Here is a 16,398-nt window from a genome sequence, read left to right on the forward strand (position 1 = left end):
GAGAAAAAAAGTTGTCTTCTCCAGTGAAAGGGTTGAGAGAAAGAGAGGGGGAAAAAAGCAAAAACATAAAAGAGCTGGAAATGTCCTCAAGTCTGTCCAGGGTAGGTGTGGTGGTGTAAGTGCACACACAGTCACAACAGCCAGTCCCAGGCCAGCTCCTTCTCTTCCAGACAAAACGCCTCCATATACATTTCCTCCAGTTTTTTTTTCTTTTCTTACAAAGAGAAAACCGTTTTGCTGAGTACCACATACAGATATGCGGATATGGTGACATCATAAACTCGCAGCCAACTGACATCAAACAGTTCATCTCGTAGGCCCAAAAAAAAGTTGACTTTTTTCCCCCCATTCTTCTTATTCAATTTTACCAGGTGGACAGATCCTCAAGACAAGAATAAGTCAAAATGTACCAAAGTTCAAAGTCCTGAGTCTTCGACTGAGCAGCGGTTGAGATGTTTATGCTCCAGGCATGGTGAGAGGGCCCGACGGTGGGGTGAGTGTTTGGCCTTGGTGGAGGTCAGAGCGGGCAAGGAGGTCTCCTCCTTAGCGGGGAGGTCTCTTTCCTTGCCGTCGCCCCTCTCCCGGCCCTCCTCTCTCCCCCTTGAGCGGCCGTGGGGCTCCTCCCTGTGGGGGTAGTTGTGGGAGCCGTAATCCTTCCTCTCCCTCTCGTCTCTGGATCGGTGGTGATGGTGGTGGTAGTGGTGGTGGCACCTGTCCCTGTCTCTGGGGTGGTGGAAGTTCCTCTCCCAGCGGCGCTCCGTCTCCCAGTCCCGGTGGTGCTGGTCCCGGCTGGGCGAGCGGTCTCTGTAGGACCGGTGGTGGTCCCACTGGTCCGTGTCGCGATCCCGTTCTCGGCTACAGTCCCGGTGGTACCGTTGGTCTCTGTCTCGGTCCCTGTCAGAAGAGTACCGTCGGTGCCTCCCCTTTTCCCTTTCCCTTTCGCGGTCACGTGGGGGTTCCCGCTTCCTCTCCACGGAGGAGCGTCCGTCTTTGGAGCTGGGCTTGTCCAGATGGGGCTCTCTGCCCTCTTCTCGTCGCTCCGGCCCTGTGGCCAGGCTGTCGGTCTCAGAGACAGTTCTCTGGATCTCCCTGGTGTCGTACTTGTGTGGGGCTACCAGGCCCACAGAGGCCCCCGGGGCTGGGCCAGGCGGGGGCTTGGAGAAGGCAGAGGTGACCGGGGTGTCGAGGGAGGGTGTCGGCTGGGTGGATAAGGCCGTCTGGTTGTTGGGGTGCGTAGTGGAACTACTTGCCCTCTGGGCATCGGTTAGCGAATTAGCTCCTACATCCGATGTGTTCATGGTGGCAGTGGGCATTGGCGAACTAGCAGCAGAGGATGGTGCGTGGTGAGGGAGCGGATTAGCTCCGTTGTCATGGGTGGAGGCGCATATCTCTGGTGTAAGGGAGAGTCGACCCTCACTAACTGCACCATGCAGACTCTCACTCTGAGAAGGGGTGGCCTGGGTATTATATACCTCTTTGCTAGAAAAAAAGAAGAAGAAAAGCATACAGGCTTAATACAATTACATTCTTAATATCATAATTTAAAATCATTGAAATCTGCACAGTGCCTGGAGGTGTGAGGGTTGTCTCACCTTGGCCGACTGTGATGAGACTCCCTGCCGTTAGCTATGCTTGGACCCACACCAGACGACAGCCCATGACCACTGCTAGAAACCTGCAACAGAACACAAACACAAACATCAATGGGCGCACTGATGAAAATATTTACAGGACATGATTACATACTGCAGGATAATGACATGATTACATACTGCAGGATAATGACATGATTACATACTGCAGGATAATGACATGATTACATACTGCAGGATAATGACATGATTACATACTGACATACAAACATGATTACATACTGCAGGATATAGACATGATTGGATTCTTAATAGGACTAGATGTTAAAATCCCTAAATAATTAGCACAACAATTGACTGAGTGGAGTTGGAGATGTCCTCTTGGGTGGAGTGGAATTTGGCAATGATCACGTGGTGCCACCAGTACGACACATCTTCAGTTGTGGTCCCCGACCTCATTGGGTGTTGTGAGAGAAAATTATTATATGTAAAAGACATTCTTCTACATTTAAGATTCAAACTTTGGATGTCTTGGGGCAAAGCTATGTAAGCTGATTTCCTGTTTGTTATCACACAATAGAACCGGTTTCTCTGCTTGAAGCTTGACATCGGCTGGACGGCGGACACATTTAAATGATTACAAAGACCTGATTGCCCTCTTTTGTCCCGGAGTGGACCAAACCATCTAGAGCAGTTTCGGACCTTTGTGTCGCCCCAGACCCAGTGCTCTAAGACCAGACTGAACCAGTTGTGGCCATTGTGTTCCGTTTTCACCTTTTGTCTGTCTGGGAGAAAGTGGGGGCCGCTTCCCCCCTAGCCTTCATCATAATCATCTTCATCAAATGTACAGGTCCACACCCATTGCTCATGATTGGTCTAAACCTCACTTGAGGGCGGACCCCTTACCTGAAGGTACCTGTTTGTATAAATACTCAGATGAAATGAATGATCTTTACTTTTACGAGGAACTTTCACTGTTAAGACCTGTCTGACGTGCTTGTAAACTTCCTCCTTCTGCAGAAGATTATTAAATATCTTTTCTTATACATCTTGAAACGAAACAGGCTGCCATTATTGAATAATTTACTCTAACAGTGTTTCGGCCATTTATCACAAGACACCCTCTGCCGAGGTTGGCCCACCACAGGCTGATCAGGCCTGGGTGTGTGTCGCACGGTGGCACCACGTGGTCATTTGGGAGCCCATGTTGGGTCCCTACGTTTCAGCCACAGCCAGTGACTGCTCCGTTCTGCTGCAGTGGACAGTTCTTTAATTGCCTTCCGTTGGGCCTGTCCTCTGATCCCTACTGCCCCCAGGAGCCTTGTGGTGGAGCTGGCTACAAAGCCTCTGCAGCCCACCTCCACTGGCCACACCTTCACGTTCCAGCCCCGCCCCTCTGCTTCGACTGCTAAGTTGGCATACCGCAGCCTCTTCCGTTCGAATGCCTCATCGATGGCCTCCTCCCATGGGACCGTCAGTTCTACGATGAAGACACGCCGGCAGGACTTGGACCAGAGGACTAGGTCTGGGCGCAGGTTGGTCGCTGCAATTTCGGGTGGGAAGGTGAGCCTCTGGCTGAGGTCTACCCGCATTTCCCAATCCCGGGCTGCGTTCAGTGGGCCTGAGTCTGGAGGTGATGGCTTGGTCCGCTGTTTCTCCCCTTCCCGGATGAAGATTGTTTTCCGTGGAAAGGTAGTCTGGGCATTTAGAGGCATGGCGTTGGTGGTTACCCTCTTGTGCTCAAGTTCGGCAGCCAAGCACTTTAGCACTTGGTTGTGGCGCCGTTGGTCTCTGTCTCGGTCCCTGTCAGAAGAGTACCGTCGGTGCCTCCCCTTTTCCCTTTCCCTTTCGCGGTCACGTGGGGGTTCCCGCTTCCTCTCCACGGAGGAGCGTCCGTCTTTGGAGCTGGGCTTGTCCAGATGGGGCTCTCTGCCCTCTTCTCGTCGCTCCGGCCCTGTGGCCAGGCTGTCGGTCTCAGAGACAGTTCTCTGGATCTCCCTGGTGTCGTACTTGTGTGGGGCTACCAGGCCCACAGAGGCCCCCGGGGCTGGGCCAGGCGGGGGCTTGGAGAAGGCAGAGGTGACCGGGGTGTCGAGGGAGGGTGTCGGCTGGGTGGATAAGGCCGTCTGGTTGTTGGGGTGCGTAGTGGAACTACTTGCCCTCTGGGCATCGGTTAGCGAATTAGCTCCTACATCCGATGTGTTCATGGTGGCAGTGGGCATTGGCGAACTAGCAGCAGAGGATGGTGCGTGGTGAGGGAGCGGATTAGCTCCGTTGTCATGGGTGGAGGCGCATATCTCTGGTGTAAGGGAGAGTCGACCCTCACTAACTGCACCATGCAGACTCTCACTCTGAGAAGGGGTGGCCTGGGTATTATATACCTCTTTGCTAGAAAAAAAGAAGAAGAAAAGCATACAGGCTTAATACAATTACATTCTTAATATCATAATTTAAAATCATTGAAATCTGCACAGTGCCTGGAGGTGTGAGGGTTGTCTCACCTTGGCCGACTGTGATGAGACTCCCTGCCGTTAGCTATGCTTGGACCCACACCAGACGACAGCCCATGACCACTGCTAGAAACCTGCAACAGAACACAAACACAAACATCAATGGGCGCACTGATGAAAATATTTACAGGACATGATTACATACTGCAGGATAATGACATGATTACATACTGCAGGATAATGACATGATTACATACTGCAGGATAATGACATGATTACATACTGCAGGATAATGACATGATTACATACTGACATACAAACATGATTACATACTGCAGGATATAGACATGATTGGATTCTTAATAGGACTAGATGTTAAAATCCCTAAATAATTAGCACAACAATTGACTGAGTGGAGTTGGAGATGTCCTCTTGGGTGGAGTGGAATTTGGCAATGATCACGTGGTGCCACCAGTACGACACATCTTCAGTTGTGGTCCCCGACCTCATTGGGTGTTGTGAGAGAAAATTATTATATGTAAAAGACATTCTTCTACATTTAAGATTCAAACTTTGGATGTCTTGGGGCAAAGCTATGTAAGCTGATTTCCTGTTTGTTATCACACAATAGAACCGGTTTCTCTGCTTGAAGCTTGACATCGGCTGGACGGCGGACACATTTAAATGATTACAAAGACCTGATTGCCCTCTTTTGTCCCGGAGTGGACCAAACCATCTAGAGCAGTTTCGGACCTTTGTGTCGCCCCAGACCCAGTGCTCTAAGACCAGACTGAACCAGTTGTGGCCATTGTGTTCCGTTTTCACCTTTTGTCTGTCTGGGAGAAAGTGGGGGCCGCTTCCCCCCTAGCCTTCATCATAATCATCTTCATCAAATGTACAGGTCCACACCCATTGCTCATGATTGGTCTAAACCTCACTTGAGGGCGGACCCCTTACCTGAAGGTACCTGTTTGTATAAATACTCAGATGAAATGAATGATCTTTACTTTTACGAGGAACTTTCACTGTTAAGACCTGTCTGACGTGCTTGTAAACTTCCTCCTTCTGCAGAAGATTATTAAATATCTTTTCTTATACATCTTGAAACGAAACAGGCTGCCATTATTGAATAATTTACTCTAACAGTGTTTCGGCCATTTATCACAAGACACCCTCTGCCGAGGTTGGCCCACCACAGGCTGATCAGGCCTGGGTGTGTGTCGCACGGTGGCACCACGTGGTCATTTGGGAGCCCATGTTGGGTCCCTACGTTTCAGCCACAGCCAGTGACTGCTCCGTTCTGCTGCAGTGGACAGTTCTTTAATTGCCTTCCGTTGGGCCTGTCCTCTGATCCCTACTGCCCCCAGGAGCCTTGTGGTGGAGCTGGCTACAAAGCCTCTGCAGCCCACCTCCACTGGCCACACCTTCACGTTCCAGCCCCGCCCCTCTGCTTCGACTGCTAAGTTGGCATACCGCAGCCTCTTCCGTTCGAATGCCTCATCGATGGCCTCCTCCCATGGGACCGTCAGTTCTACGATGAAGACACGCCGGCAGGACTTGGACCAGAGGACTAGGTCTGGGCGCAGGTTGGTCGCTGCAATTTCGGGTGGGAAGGTGAGCCTCTGGCTGAGGTCTACCCGCATTTCCCAATCCCGGGCTGCGTTCAGTGGGCCTGAGTCTGGAGGTGATGGCTTGGTCCGCTGTTTCTCCCCTTCCCGGATGAAGATTGTTTTCCGTGGAAAGGTAGTCTGGGCATTTAGAGGCATGGCGTTGGTGGTTACCCTCTTGTGCTCAAGTTCGGCAGCCAAGCACTTTAGCACTTGGTTGTGGCGCCAGGTGTATCTTCCTTGAGTTAGACTGGTCTTGCAACCCACCAAGATGTGTTTGAGGCTTGCTGGGGCTGCACACTGGAGACAGGCTGGGTCCTCTCCATACCAGAGATGTAGGTTACATTACATACTGACATACAAACATGATTACATACTGCAGGATAATGACATGATTACATACTGACATACAAACATGATTACATACTGACAGGATAATGACATGATTACATACTGCAGGATAATGACATGATTACATACTGCAGGATAATGACATGATTACATACTGCAGGATAATGACATGATTACATACTGCAGGATAATGACATGATTACATACTGCAGGATAATGACATGATTACATACTGCAGGATAATGACATGATTACATACTGCAGGATAATGACATGATTACATACTGCAGGATAATGACATGATTACATACTGCAGGATAAGGACATGATGACATACTGCAGGATAATGCTTTGCAATAGTATTTCAACAACAATACCTTCTTCTCGTGTCCTTGCAAGCAGCCAAATACCATGACAACAATCCTATATGTGGCCCGATATCAGATAACCACACTTTATCAGATAGAAACTATTCTATGCTACCGTTTTGGCATGTTATTTGACTAAGTACCTTGTCAGTGTGTTTGAGGCCATTGACTTTGTGGTGTCCGTTCTGGTGACCGTTCTGGTTGGGTTTGGCGATGCCGTTACTGTTGTGGTGCGCCCCAGCCTCACTCCCACCAGCACCGTTGGTCTTAACGGCCGGCTGGGGTCGCGGGGCCGGTCCGTAGACGGCTCCTCCGTTCCTCCCGTTGAAATTAGGCTTGGCCAGGCCGTTTTCTAGAGCGCCGCCCTCCTGATCAGACTCCTCTGATGACTCGTGGCCGTACGGCACCAGGAAGGAGGAGCCGTGATTCCCATTACTGGCTGACGTGCCGTTCACACGAGGCGGGCGAGGGGCGGACATACAGGCTGAGGTAGACTGTGAGGAAGAGGAAGAGGAGGAGGCGGACGGCTGGACGTAAGAGGAGGAAGCTGAGGCTGAAGAAGAGGATGAGGAGGGGCGGATCTGCTTGCCCTGGCCAATGTAGAAGGAGAGCTTCTGTAGAAGGAGAGCAGGGTCGGGGATCCCAGTGGGACGGCAGAGTGGGTTTGAGGAGATGGAGGACGAGGAGGATGAAGAAGAGGAGGCGGAGGGCAGCACGTGGCTCGGTTTTCCGAGGCCGCCACTGCTGGTGCTAGGCTTGGAGCCAGATGGATTGTCTCTTAGAGAGCCGTTCCCGTTGACGTGAAGGGTGTTCTGTGAAACAACCAAAATAAGTTAGCTACAAGCCTCATTACACACTGCTGTTTCCCTTACCATTGAATAGGTGGGGCGGACCCCCCTGTCTGGAGTTTTGGCTTAGATAGAACTCAATCGAAAATGAGTAAATGGTAATGGCATCGCTGGATGTGTACTCATGTGCCCTGCCAAAAACAAATCTGTGCGAAACACTGGTACGCGAGCTTGCTGTGAATACAGTATTATCATTCATTGATCTTTAATCATCATCAGAATTATCATTAAGTATCATGCCAATGTGGTGTGAAGCTGCGTGTGGAGGCTCATATGACAATCAAAGAGTATGTGTGTGTATACAGTGCAGTATAGAGGCTGTACCTTAGCCATGTTTTGGGGCAGCTGGGGGCCGATGAAGCCGGTGGAGTTGTGGCGAGGCCCGAGGTTGACACGGGGCGTGAGGACAGGGCGCGGGGACGACTGGCCTGGGGTGCGGCTCACGAGGTTACAGTCCCCTCCGTTCTTCAGATCAGGTGACCTGGCGGCCGGAATACAACAAGATGTTTTCGTGATAAAAAAAAGGGGGGGGGGGGCATGCACAAGAAATGTAAGTTGTGAAATGTCTTTGCGCCTCTGTGGTACTCACCTGATGTAGAAGAGCACGTAAGCCTGTTGGTTGAGAACGGATCTGATGTCACTGACAGACACAGAGGAGTCGTTCATCTGATACCACTGCCCGTTACTGGCCTGAGAATTAAGAAGAGGACTGTTAACGTCACATCACATCAACATCTAATTCTGAGCAAAATGAGACTGGCTGATGCACTGGTGAACTGAATTTTTATGAGGGGGGTGTGTGTGTGTGTGTGTGTGTGTGTGTGTGTGTGTGTGTGTGTGATACCTTGATGTAGCAGTAGTAGTGTCCAGCATGGCAGCTACGGCCTGAGTGGACCAGCACTGCGTACAGAACATAGACCTGGGGCTCCCCGTGGGACTGGGACATGAAGGGCCTACGGTCCAGGTACTCGGGGTACCTCACGTCCTGAGTAAGGAGAGTAAGGACGTGGTCAGCACCACACAGGGAAACGAACAGGGGGTACATCTTCAAAATAACTAAGGCATTTCTGATTGTCTGAGAAGAGGAAAAAAATACCCTATTGCATTTAACATTCTAAACCTGAATCCAAATATTCCCAAAATGATCTTACCTTTCCAATCTTGCCCCCGTTGAAGTTGGCAAAGCGCTTCAGAGAGATGGTGAGCACGTTGGAGCTCCGGTGGATGGTGAATCTCTTTGAGGCTGGAACCATTTTCTTACACCTGCAGACAGGTTTTAGTCAGTTGCATTCCATTATGATGTGAGGAATCAAAACTCAATAGGCTGCACAAATAAATGAATACAGGTATATACTAACTTTGTGCATTTGTATGCATTCTCTCCATCCAGTTACTCTGGCTTGACAAACTGCTCCAGTGCCTTGGTTATGCTGGGAGCCGTCTGCAAGACGACAGACACAATTCTCAATTATTTACTTATTACCAATATCTCATATCACGATGAATAATTCTTGTAAAAGGTACTTGATTGATGTGAAACAGCAGAATGATTATGTATAATTGTGTGTTACCTTTATTTCCAATGTGACATCCAAGTAGGGGTCAAACGTGTCAGAGACTGCTTTGCAGTTTAAACATTTTACTGTGAAAGATTGAGCATTGAAGATTCAGTGCTTTTCTTTGCTAACTTTGTACGGGTAAGCAACATACATACAGTATAAGCAGCATACAAATGAGCAATGCAAGTTTGGACCAATAACTTACCTCTGGATCGTAGGTACCCTCCAAAGACTTGGTGGATAAAACTGGTTGCCTGCGTTTGCCTGTCCAATCTATTGAAAAAAGAAATGTCAGAAGAATTAAAAAGACAAACTACAAACTACTCAAAATGTGAATGAATTATTCCTAATAGTCAGCCAGTCTGTACTACAGTACATTCTCAAATCAAGATACTCGTTTATTAACCATTAGCAACACAAACTGTTACAGCCCTTTGAGAAGAAGAAATAAAGGGGAAGAGACAGCAGAGGAAATAGAGCAAAGATAATTACAGAAAGGTAACCTGTTGGCGCAGAAAGGAAATCCACTATCCACAAGAGCTTGCTACAGTCAGTTTTAAGGGTCGCTTCTATAAGCGAGGGTCATTGCAACATATCTATTAATCATGTCTCACTGTATTCTAAGCTAAATATGAATGTAGGTCAGATCCAAGTACACTACATCCTAGTGGCTGAACACTGATTTCCATAACTCCCTCAGTAACACCTACTTGGTTCCAGGCAGGCAGGACTTTTGCATAGCATCCACAGTGTATCGCAGGAACTCGTGGGCATCCTCCTGACTCCCTAAGCGGAAGTGCTTTGCAATCCCTACCGGGTGTAACAGGGCAGGTAGATGACGAAACCATACAGTTGACAAAAACTTGAGAGCATTAAACAATCACATTGACATGGTTATGGTTAGCTGTTACTTATCGTTTGGTATTTTGGTGGAAGCATAGGATGCTATTGCTAAGAAGCTGTCTGTCAAATAGTTCTCCCTCCAAAATAAATTGATAGCACCTTCTACTTTTTTGGAGGGAAAATAAATGTTCTGAAGATACTGTGTGTTCCCTGGATTTGGCACCTGTGATGCTATCCAACTCTCTTTGCATTTTTGGAGGGAAAACTATTTAGCTGACAGGCTGGTCATATTGTCCATATATCTATTATTTTGATACAGCAAATATGTTTTTTTGTTTTGTTCTGATGTGATTGCAGGCAGTTATTAATATTTTTTTTATTTTTTTACAACAACACATATTTCCATCAAGCATATATTAAAAAACATGTGTGAAACCTTAATTCTTGCTTTATTTTCATCAGACTTGTCTCAAGCGAATACGATTGGACATGCCGTTGACACATGACGATTTCATAGGCAAAGACGGTAAGATACAAATGTCACTATCCAGGGCATCTTTACAGTAATACACCAAACACTAGGTGGAAAACAATGGAAGTGTCTTTTTGAAGTAAATAATGTTATTACTACAGAAGAGCCTTGACTTGTCATGTTCCTAAACAAATGTAGTGATTCACAGGCTGAGTGACTTTCTCAATTCATCCAGGTGAGGAGGGGGAGGAAGCAGTACGGAGAGAAGACCCTATCCATGACGACCCAGACCCATTCGGAGATGGAGGTTTCGCTGACGAACCCCCAAGACTGATCCACTCCACCCCAGCCCCCGCCCCGGCTCCCACGGCCCTCCCCTCCCTGACAGAGGAGCAGCAGAGACGTATGGAGCTGAACAAACAGTTGGCCCTGGAGAGAAGACTGGCGCGTATGCAACAGCACACAGGTCAGTCACCCAACCACACCCAGAAGGACATTTTGACAGGGTAGAAAATGTATTTGTAGTTCGAAACAGTAAAAAAAAAAAAAAAAACACCAGTGGGTTATTTTCCTGAAAGCTGTTGTACCTTTAAAATCATCTTGGGTTCATGTGGGCAGCGGGCTACAGGGAACTCATCCAATATCTCAATTCCTCTGCTGACACTTGATTGACTTTGCCATACCCGATATAGAGATTGAATTGCAGACATTTAACCAAATGACCTCAGTTGGAAAGGGTATGTTGAGGAATACAGTTATGCATTGGTTAATCTTAATTAATTATTTATGAATTAATTAATTAATTGGGGCGGCGGTAGCCTAGAGGTTAGAGAGGCCGGCTAGCACTCGGAAGGCCGCTGGTTCGATGCCCACCTCAGGAGGGAGCTTGCATGTGCCGTTGAGCAAGGCACTTAACCCCTAATTGCTCCAAATATGGCTGACTCTGTGCCTAGAGCAATAATACCAAATTCCAACAATTGACTTACTAGTGTGCCCTTGAGTAAGGCACTTAGCCCTCAGTTACTCCAGGGGGAATGTCCCTGTAATTCGTAATTGTAAATCGCTTTGGATTAAAAGCGTCTGCTAAATGGCAAAATTATAAAATTATTTATTTGACTGACAAGTTGATTGCATGGCAATAAATCAGTAAAAAAATAAAATAAACAAGATCTCCCTCCCTCCTCAGAGGCATCCCAGACCGCGACTCTGAGTCAGTCAGCTGAGGAACCCTCCACCAGCTCCTCATCACACTTCTCCAGTCAGAGGAACCATCAAGAAGACAATGTTGATGATGATGATGATTTGGACCGCAGCCCTGAACTGAGCAACAGCCAGGAACACAGCGACTGACACACACACACACACACACACACACACACACACACACACACACACACCATCAAGGTACCTTGAGAGGACTACCAACCAAGCTACGGATGTTTTTGCCTGTTCAAGTTCTTACAAGTCACCAACGTGGTCATATTATTGACAGTTTTTTCCTGTTCTACAAAAATGCCATGATGAAAGCCAAACACCATGTTGGATTGAAGAGTTGATATACTGTTTGTTTTGACAATTCACTTGAAGGGGCCTTAATGATGTTTCCTCAAACCATGTTTGTCCTTATGTGTAAGGATGCTGTTGCGCAAAGAGCTAACTTTGATTATGCTTTTTCATGTGTGTTTTTTTTTTTTTTTTTTTCATCAAACATTTCTTGTTGTCAATAAAAGTATTTTAAAAATCCTTTAAAAAAAATCTGGGTCTATTGCTCTGTCACCTAGCATTTTGGAGTTTAGCTTGCAACGTCGCGAGCGTGTTAGCGGCTAAATTACAGTAACTTCCTCTTATACGTTTTGGTAACGGCCCTGGTAACAATCTATGCCACTTGCAAAGAAGATAAGGGTTAGTTCAACCTTATGTTGCGGTGTTTGCTCAATTTGATGTTTGACACTGGTCAGAGTAGATCCAGTTCACATTGGGAAGGATCAATGCTTTGGTAGGTAGCCTAGAGGTTAGAGAGGCTGGCTAGCAGTTGGCTGGCTAGTTTGATCCCTGCCTCAGGAAGGAGCTTGCATGTGGCCTTGAGCAAGGCACTTAACCCCTAATTGCTCTAGGGGTGCCGAATATGGGTGACTCTGTGCCTAGAGCAAAAATACCAAATTCCAACAATTGACTGACAAGTTGATTGCAGGGCAAATAAATCAGTAAAAAAAAATGCAAAGCTCTTCATAGCACATTTCAATGTAGTACACCTCCAACATACCTGTCTAAACTCAGAGAGCAAATGACACTATGGAAAGATAAAAGGTAAAACACACAAGTCCATCTGATTTAAGGAATGAATGAGAGAAGCGGTGGGAATGCTTTTTATTTTATTTGATATGCCGAGAAGTTTTGGGAATTGTTTTAGTTATTTTTTTTAGAATAATGGGTATCAGTGAAAAGGCTCCTTTGGGGATAATAGCCTGTGAAAGAAAGAAAAAAGTCATTTACACTGTTACTTCAGTCAAGCTGCATGTTACTGTAAAGAACACATTTTACATTCGTCATCATCACCATCATCACCACAGTCATTATAATCATTACAGACTGACTGGGTGTAAGGAGTTAAGCCACAGCAGTAATTACCTGCACTCCTAGAGTGTATGTGTCCTGGAGTGGTAGATGGAGGATCCCACAGACAGCAAGGCTTCATAAGGGGAACCATCTTAAGGGCAGCTGTCGTTGGTGGAGCCATCATTGGTGGAGGTGATGGAAAGGGCATGCTCTGTGAAAAATAATTATATAAATAAAATCTGCTCAATGAAACTAACCTGAATGAGTTGGATAAAAAGCAATGCTTGTACAGTTAGAATATGACTGCTGTAAGATGATAGTTAAATGTGGACCTTAAGGTGTAGCTGGATCTAAATCCTGCCCCTTGTCCTCTGATGAAGCGCATGTTTTACCCCTGTTTGTAGTAATCTGGGGTCTCACCTCAAGGCAGGTTTTCGGTCGAACTCCCAGCTGTTGTGGAGGCTCAACACCCAGAGCGCCAATCTCCAGCAGATCCCACTTTAATAGGGGGTTAGTTTCAGGGAGCTGGTGACACTGTTGGGGATTAAATGCCTTCAAGAAGGCAAACTGTGTCAGGGTCACAGTGTTTTTGGCCACTGCCTTATCCAGAAGGTCAACTTCCTCGAAGAGGTCACTAGGAGGCTCCACCTGAACCATCATGGGCGATGTCCTCACCATGGAGAGGGCCTCTGGAAGGAGCTCCACCTCATCCCTCTGTGGAGGGGTAGATTGGGGCTCCCAACCTTCCCTCTGTGGAGGTGGTACAACCTCAGGGGCTGTCATGATGTCCTGGGGCTCTGCCTTGGCCTCATCAACAGACTGGAGGGTCTGGTGGAGGGTTATTTCCTCCACACCTGTAGCCACACCCACAGCACCCATCTCCAGATCCCACTTTGATGGGGGGTCAGCGTCAGGGAGGATGTCCCCCTGGTCCCTCTGTTGGGGATTAAATGTTGTATAGAAGGCAAACTGTGTCGTGGTGTCTGCCTTGGCCTGAGAGTTGACACCTGTCATGGGAGGTGTGTTTACCACTGACAGGGCCTTTGGGAGGAGCTCCACCTCTTTCCTCTGGGGAGGGGTAACAACCTCCGGTGCTGTGTCTTCATCCCTGTGGGTAAAGAGGAGGACACTGGGAATCTCCACCTCTGGTAGGAGCTCCACCTCATCCCTCATCATCGTCCGATGGAGGGTCATTTTCTCAACAAGGACACTGGGAATCTCCTCCTCATCCCTCTGTGGAGGGGTACATGCCTCTTTGGCCTCATCAACAGACTGGAGGGTCTGGTGGAGGGTCATTTCCTCAATGAGGACGCTGGGCATCTTCACCTCAACCGTCATAGGAGGTGTCCTCACCATGGAGAGGGCCTCTGGAAGGAGCTCCACCTCATCCCTCTGTGGAGGGGTACATGCCTCTTTGGCCCTGGGGCCCTCTTCTCTCTGAGGAGGTGGTTCAACCTCAGGGGCTGTCATGATGTCTTGGGGCTCTGCCTTGGGCTCATCAACAGACTGGGGGGTCTGGTGAAGGGTCATTTCCTCCATGAGGACACTGGGGATCTTCACCTCACCTGTCATGGGAGGCGTCCTCACCATGGAGAGGGGCTCTGAGGAGAGCTCCACCTCATCCCTCTCTAGAGAGATTATCTGTGGGTGGTTCTCATTTGAGACAGACTTTGGTCAAAGTCAAAAATAAGAACAATTAGTCCAAAACAATGAAACATACAGTTGATATCATAGTAAGCAACACACTCATATTATGATAAAAACCTGCACACAATATTTGCATGCTGTATTGATTGAGAATGTTAATTTTGGTCCCTTTACAATTCATAATACAGATATTAAAAATGTACACAGTCACAACACCAGGACCAAAAAGGTGGAGGCTGAAGCCATGGCTTATTGCGCCTACCCTTTTTACATGTATGGTTTTTTCCCCATGAGTACATAATCAAAACATTGAAACTTTTATAAACAAAAATTCACTTACGCATCTTAACAGAAAACTCAAAAGTACCAAACCAAAAACTATATTAATCCGCCTAACCTTTTTACATTAGTGGTTTTCCCCTTATGAATGCATAATCAAGACATAGAAACATTTATAAACAACATTTTACTTACGCATGTTTTCAAAAATACCAAACAAAAACTATATTTATACCTGTTTTATACTTGTTAATCATCTTATTTTTTAGTAATTTCTTTAATCCTTTTAGTGTACTACACATTTTCATTTCCTTTTCAAAAGTATTCCATAAGTTAACTCCTTTAACTGTTATACATCTTTGTTTTGCATTTGTTCTAATCTTTGTTTTCATAAACATACATATTCCTCTGAGTTCGTAATTACTCGAAACAGTCTCAGGATACAGTCTGGAAGCATCTTATTTTTTACTTTATACATTACTTGTGCCATTTTGAAGTCCAAAATGTATCAATACATACAAATGTCACCATTATCAATATCACCACCACGATAATTACACTCAGAGTTATTGACATTGTTATTGACATGTCAGGCTATTAGGACATTACATTAAATTACATATTCTGTATGAGACTCATCTGACTACCTTTTGAAGGGCGTTTAGCCAGGTGAGCAAATTGAAGTACTGCAGCAGACTGTCCATCGACCCTAACCCTGATGTTCCATGTTCTGAGGCTTGTCCTCCAGACTCTTGGGGCGTGACTGAAGGACCAGTAGGCTGGCCAGACGGTACCTCATTCCCAGGGGCCACTGGGTAATAATAATGGTAATGATTGTTGATGATGGTATGATCACCATAGATATGGTTGATGCCACCAGTCTGGCTACATTGGTTCCTCCCTGTAAAGAGAAAGGGTTGATACTCAGTCTTCAGATAAGGGGGTATCAATCATTATACATTATAATAACAGTTAGTTCTGACTAAGTCATTTGATTGGACAAGAGGCATTCCACGAGTGCCGAAAAACAGTAGAACAGCACTGGGACTTTTAACTACTGTATATGTATCACTCCGCCATGTTTGTGTTCAGGTTACTAGGCAACAGTCCAGTTGAAGTTCAGTTGCGGAACAATTTTTTGTTGGCGGAGCCAAAATAAATGATTAAATAAACAAACAAATCATAATCTGTTGTCGCTTATTACTGTTAACTAATAAATTGCGCTGTAGAACTGTTAAAAATAAAACAAGCAATATCACACTTGTGGTCGTGCTGTTATACTGAATATCAGCACTCCCTCTCGTGTGATAATGCTTAATTAAGACTCATCAGGAGTAGTGTGTGTAAGGCTTACCTCCATCATCGTCTTGTCTCCTGTGGTTTTGAGCGTTACGTGCTCTGCTTTGCCCGTCAACAGGACACCGTCCTCCCCCACACTGCAAAAAGTAAATCTAAGTAAGATGACATATCTTAAATCAAGGCAATATATGCTTGTTTTCTGTCCGACTGCACTAGTTTTAAATTGTCCTGTTCTGTTGGCAGGTAATTTAGCTTATTTTAAGTAATATATCCCCCATTTTATTGCTTTTTTTCTTGTTTTTGAGAGTATTAAATCCAGGGGGTCATCTTCAGGCAAGTACAGTATAGTCAGTGTTTGAGGTTTGATTACTCACGGGAGTGGTATCCATGATAGGCCACCTCCTCTAAGGCATCTGTGTCTTCTTGGTTTGTAAAGTAGGGGGCATAGAAATTATGCTCTCTCTTGTAGTAGATATGTAATGACACAGTAGTAGTATATTTTCTATCTCTCTAACTGATCTTCGTCT

At 46.5% G+C, this 16,398-nt stretch overlaps 1 pseudogene across 1 annotated transcript; it reads right to left on the reverse strand.

The window, feature by feature from the left end:
- Positions 1–416: 416 nt before the first annotated feature.
- LOC308152246 lies at positions 417–9,648 on the reverse strand (annotated as a pseudogene). The gene is made up of 14 exons: positions 9,639–9,648; positions 9,486–9,585; positions 8,981–9,048; positions 8,788–8,858; positions 8,575–8,657; positions 8,368–8,479; positions 8,061–8,201; positions 7,806–7,906; positions 7,541–7,697; positions 6,512–7,180; positions 4,094–4,176; positions 3,362–3,821; positions 1,593–1,675; positions 417–1,320 (listed from the first exon to the last, which is right to left on the reverse strand). The product of its transcript is annotated as an uncharacterized misc_RNA (transcript).
- Positions 9,649–16,398: the final 6,750 nt, after the last annotated feature.

Source organism: Nansenia antarctica, assembly GCF_963989245.1.
Source record: "Nansenia antarctica genome assembly, chromosome: 1".
In the NCBI taxonomy this organism is placed as follows: Eukaryota; Metazoa; Chordata; class Actinopteri; order Argentiniformes; family Microstomatidae; genus Nansenia; species Nansenia antarctica.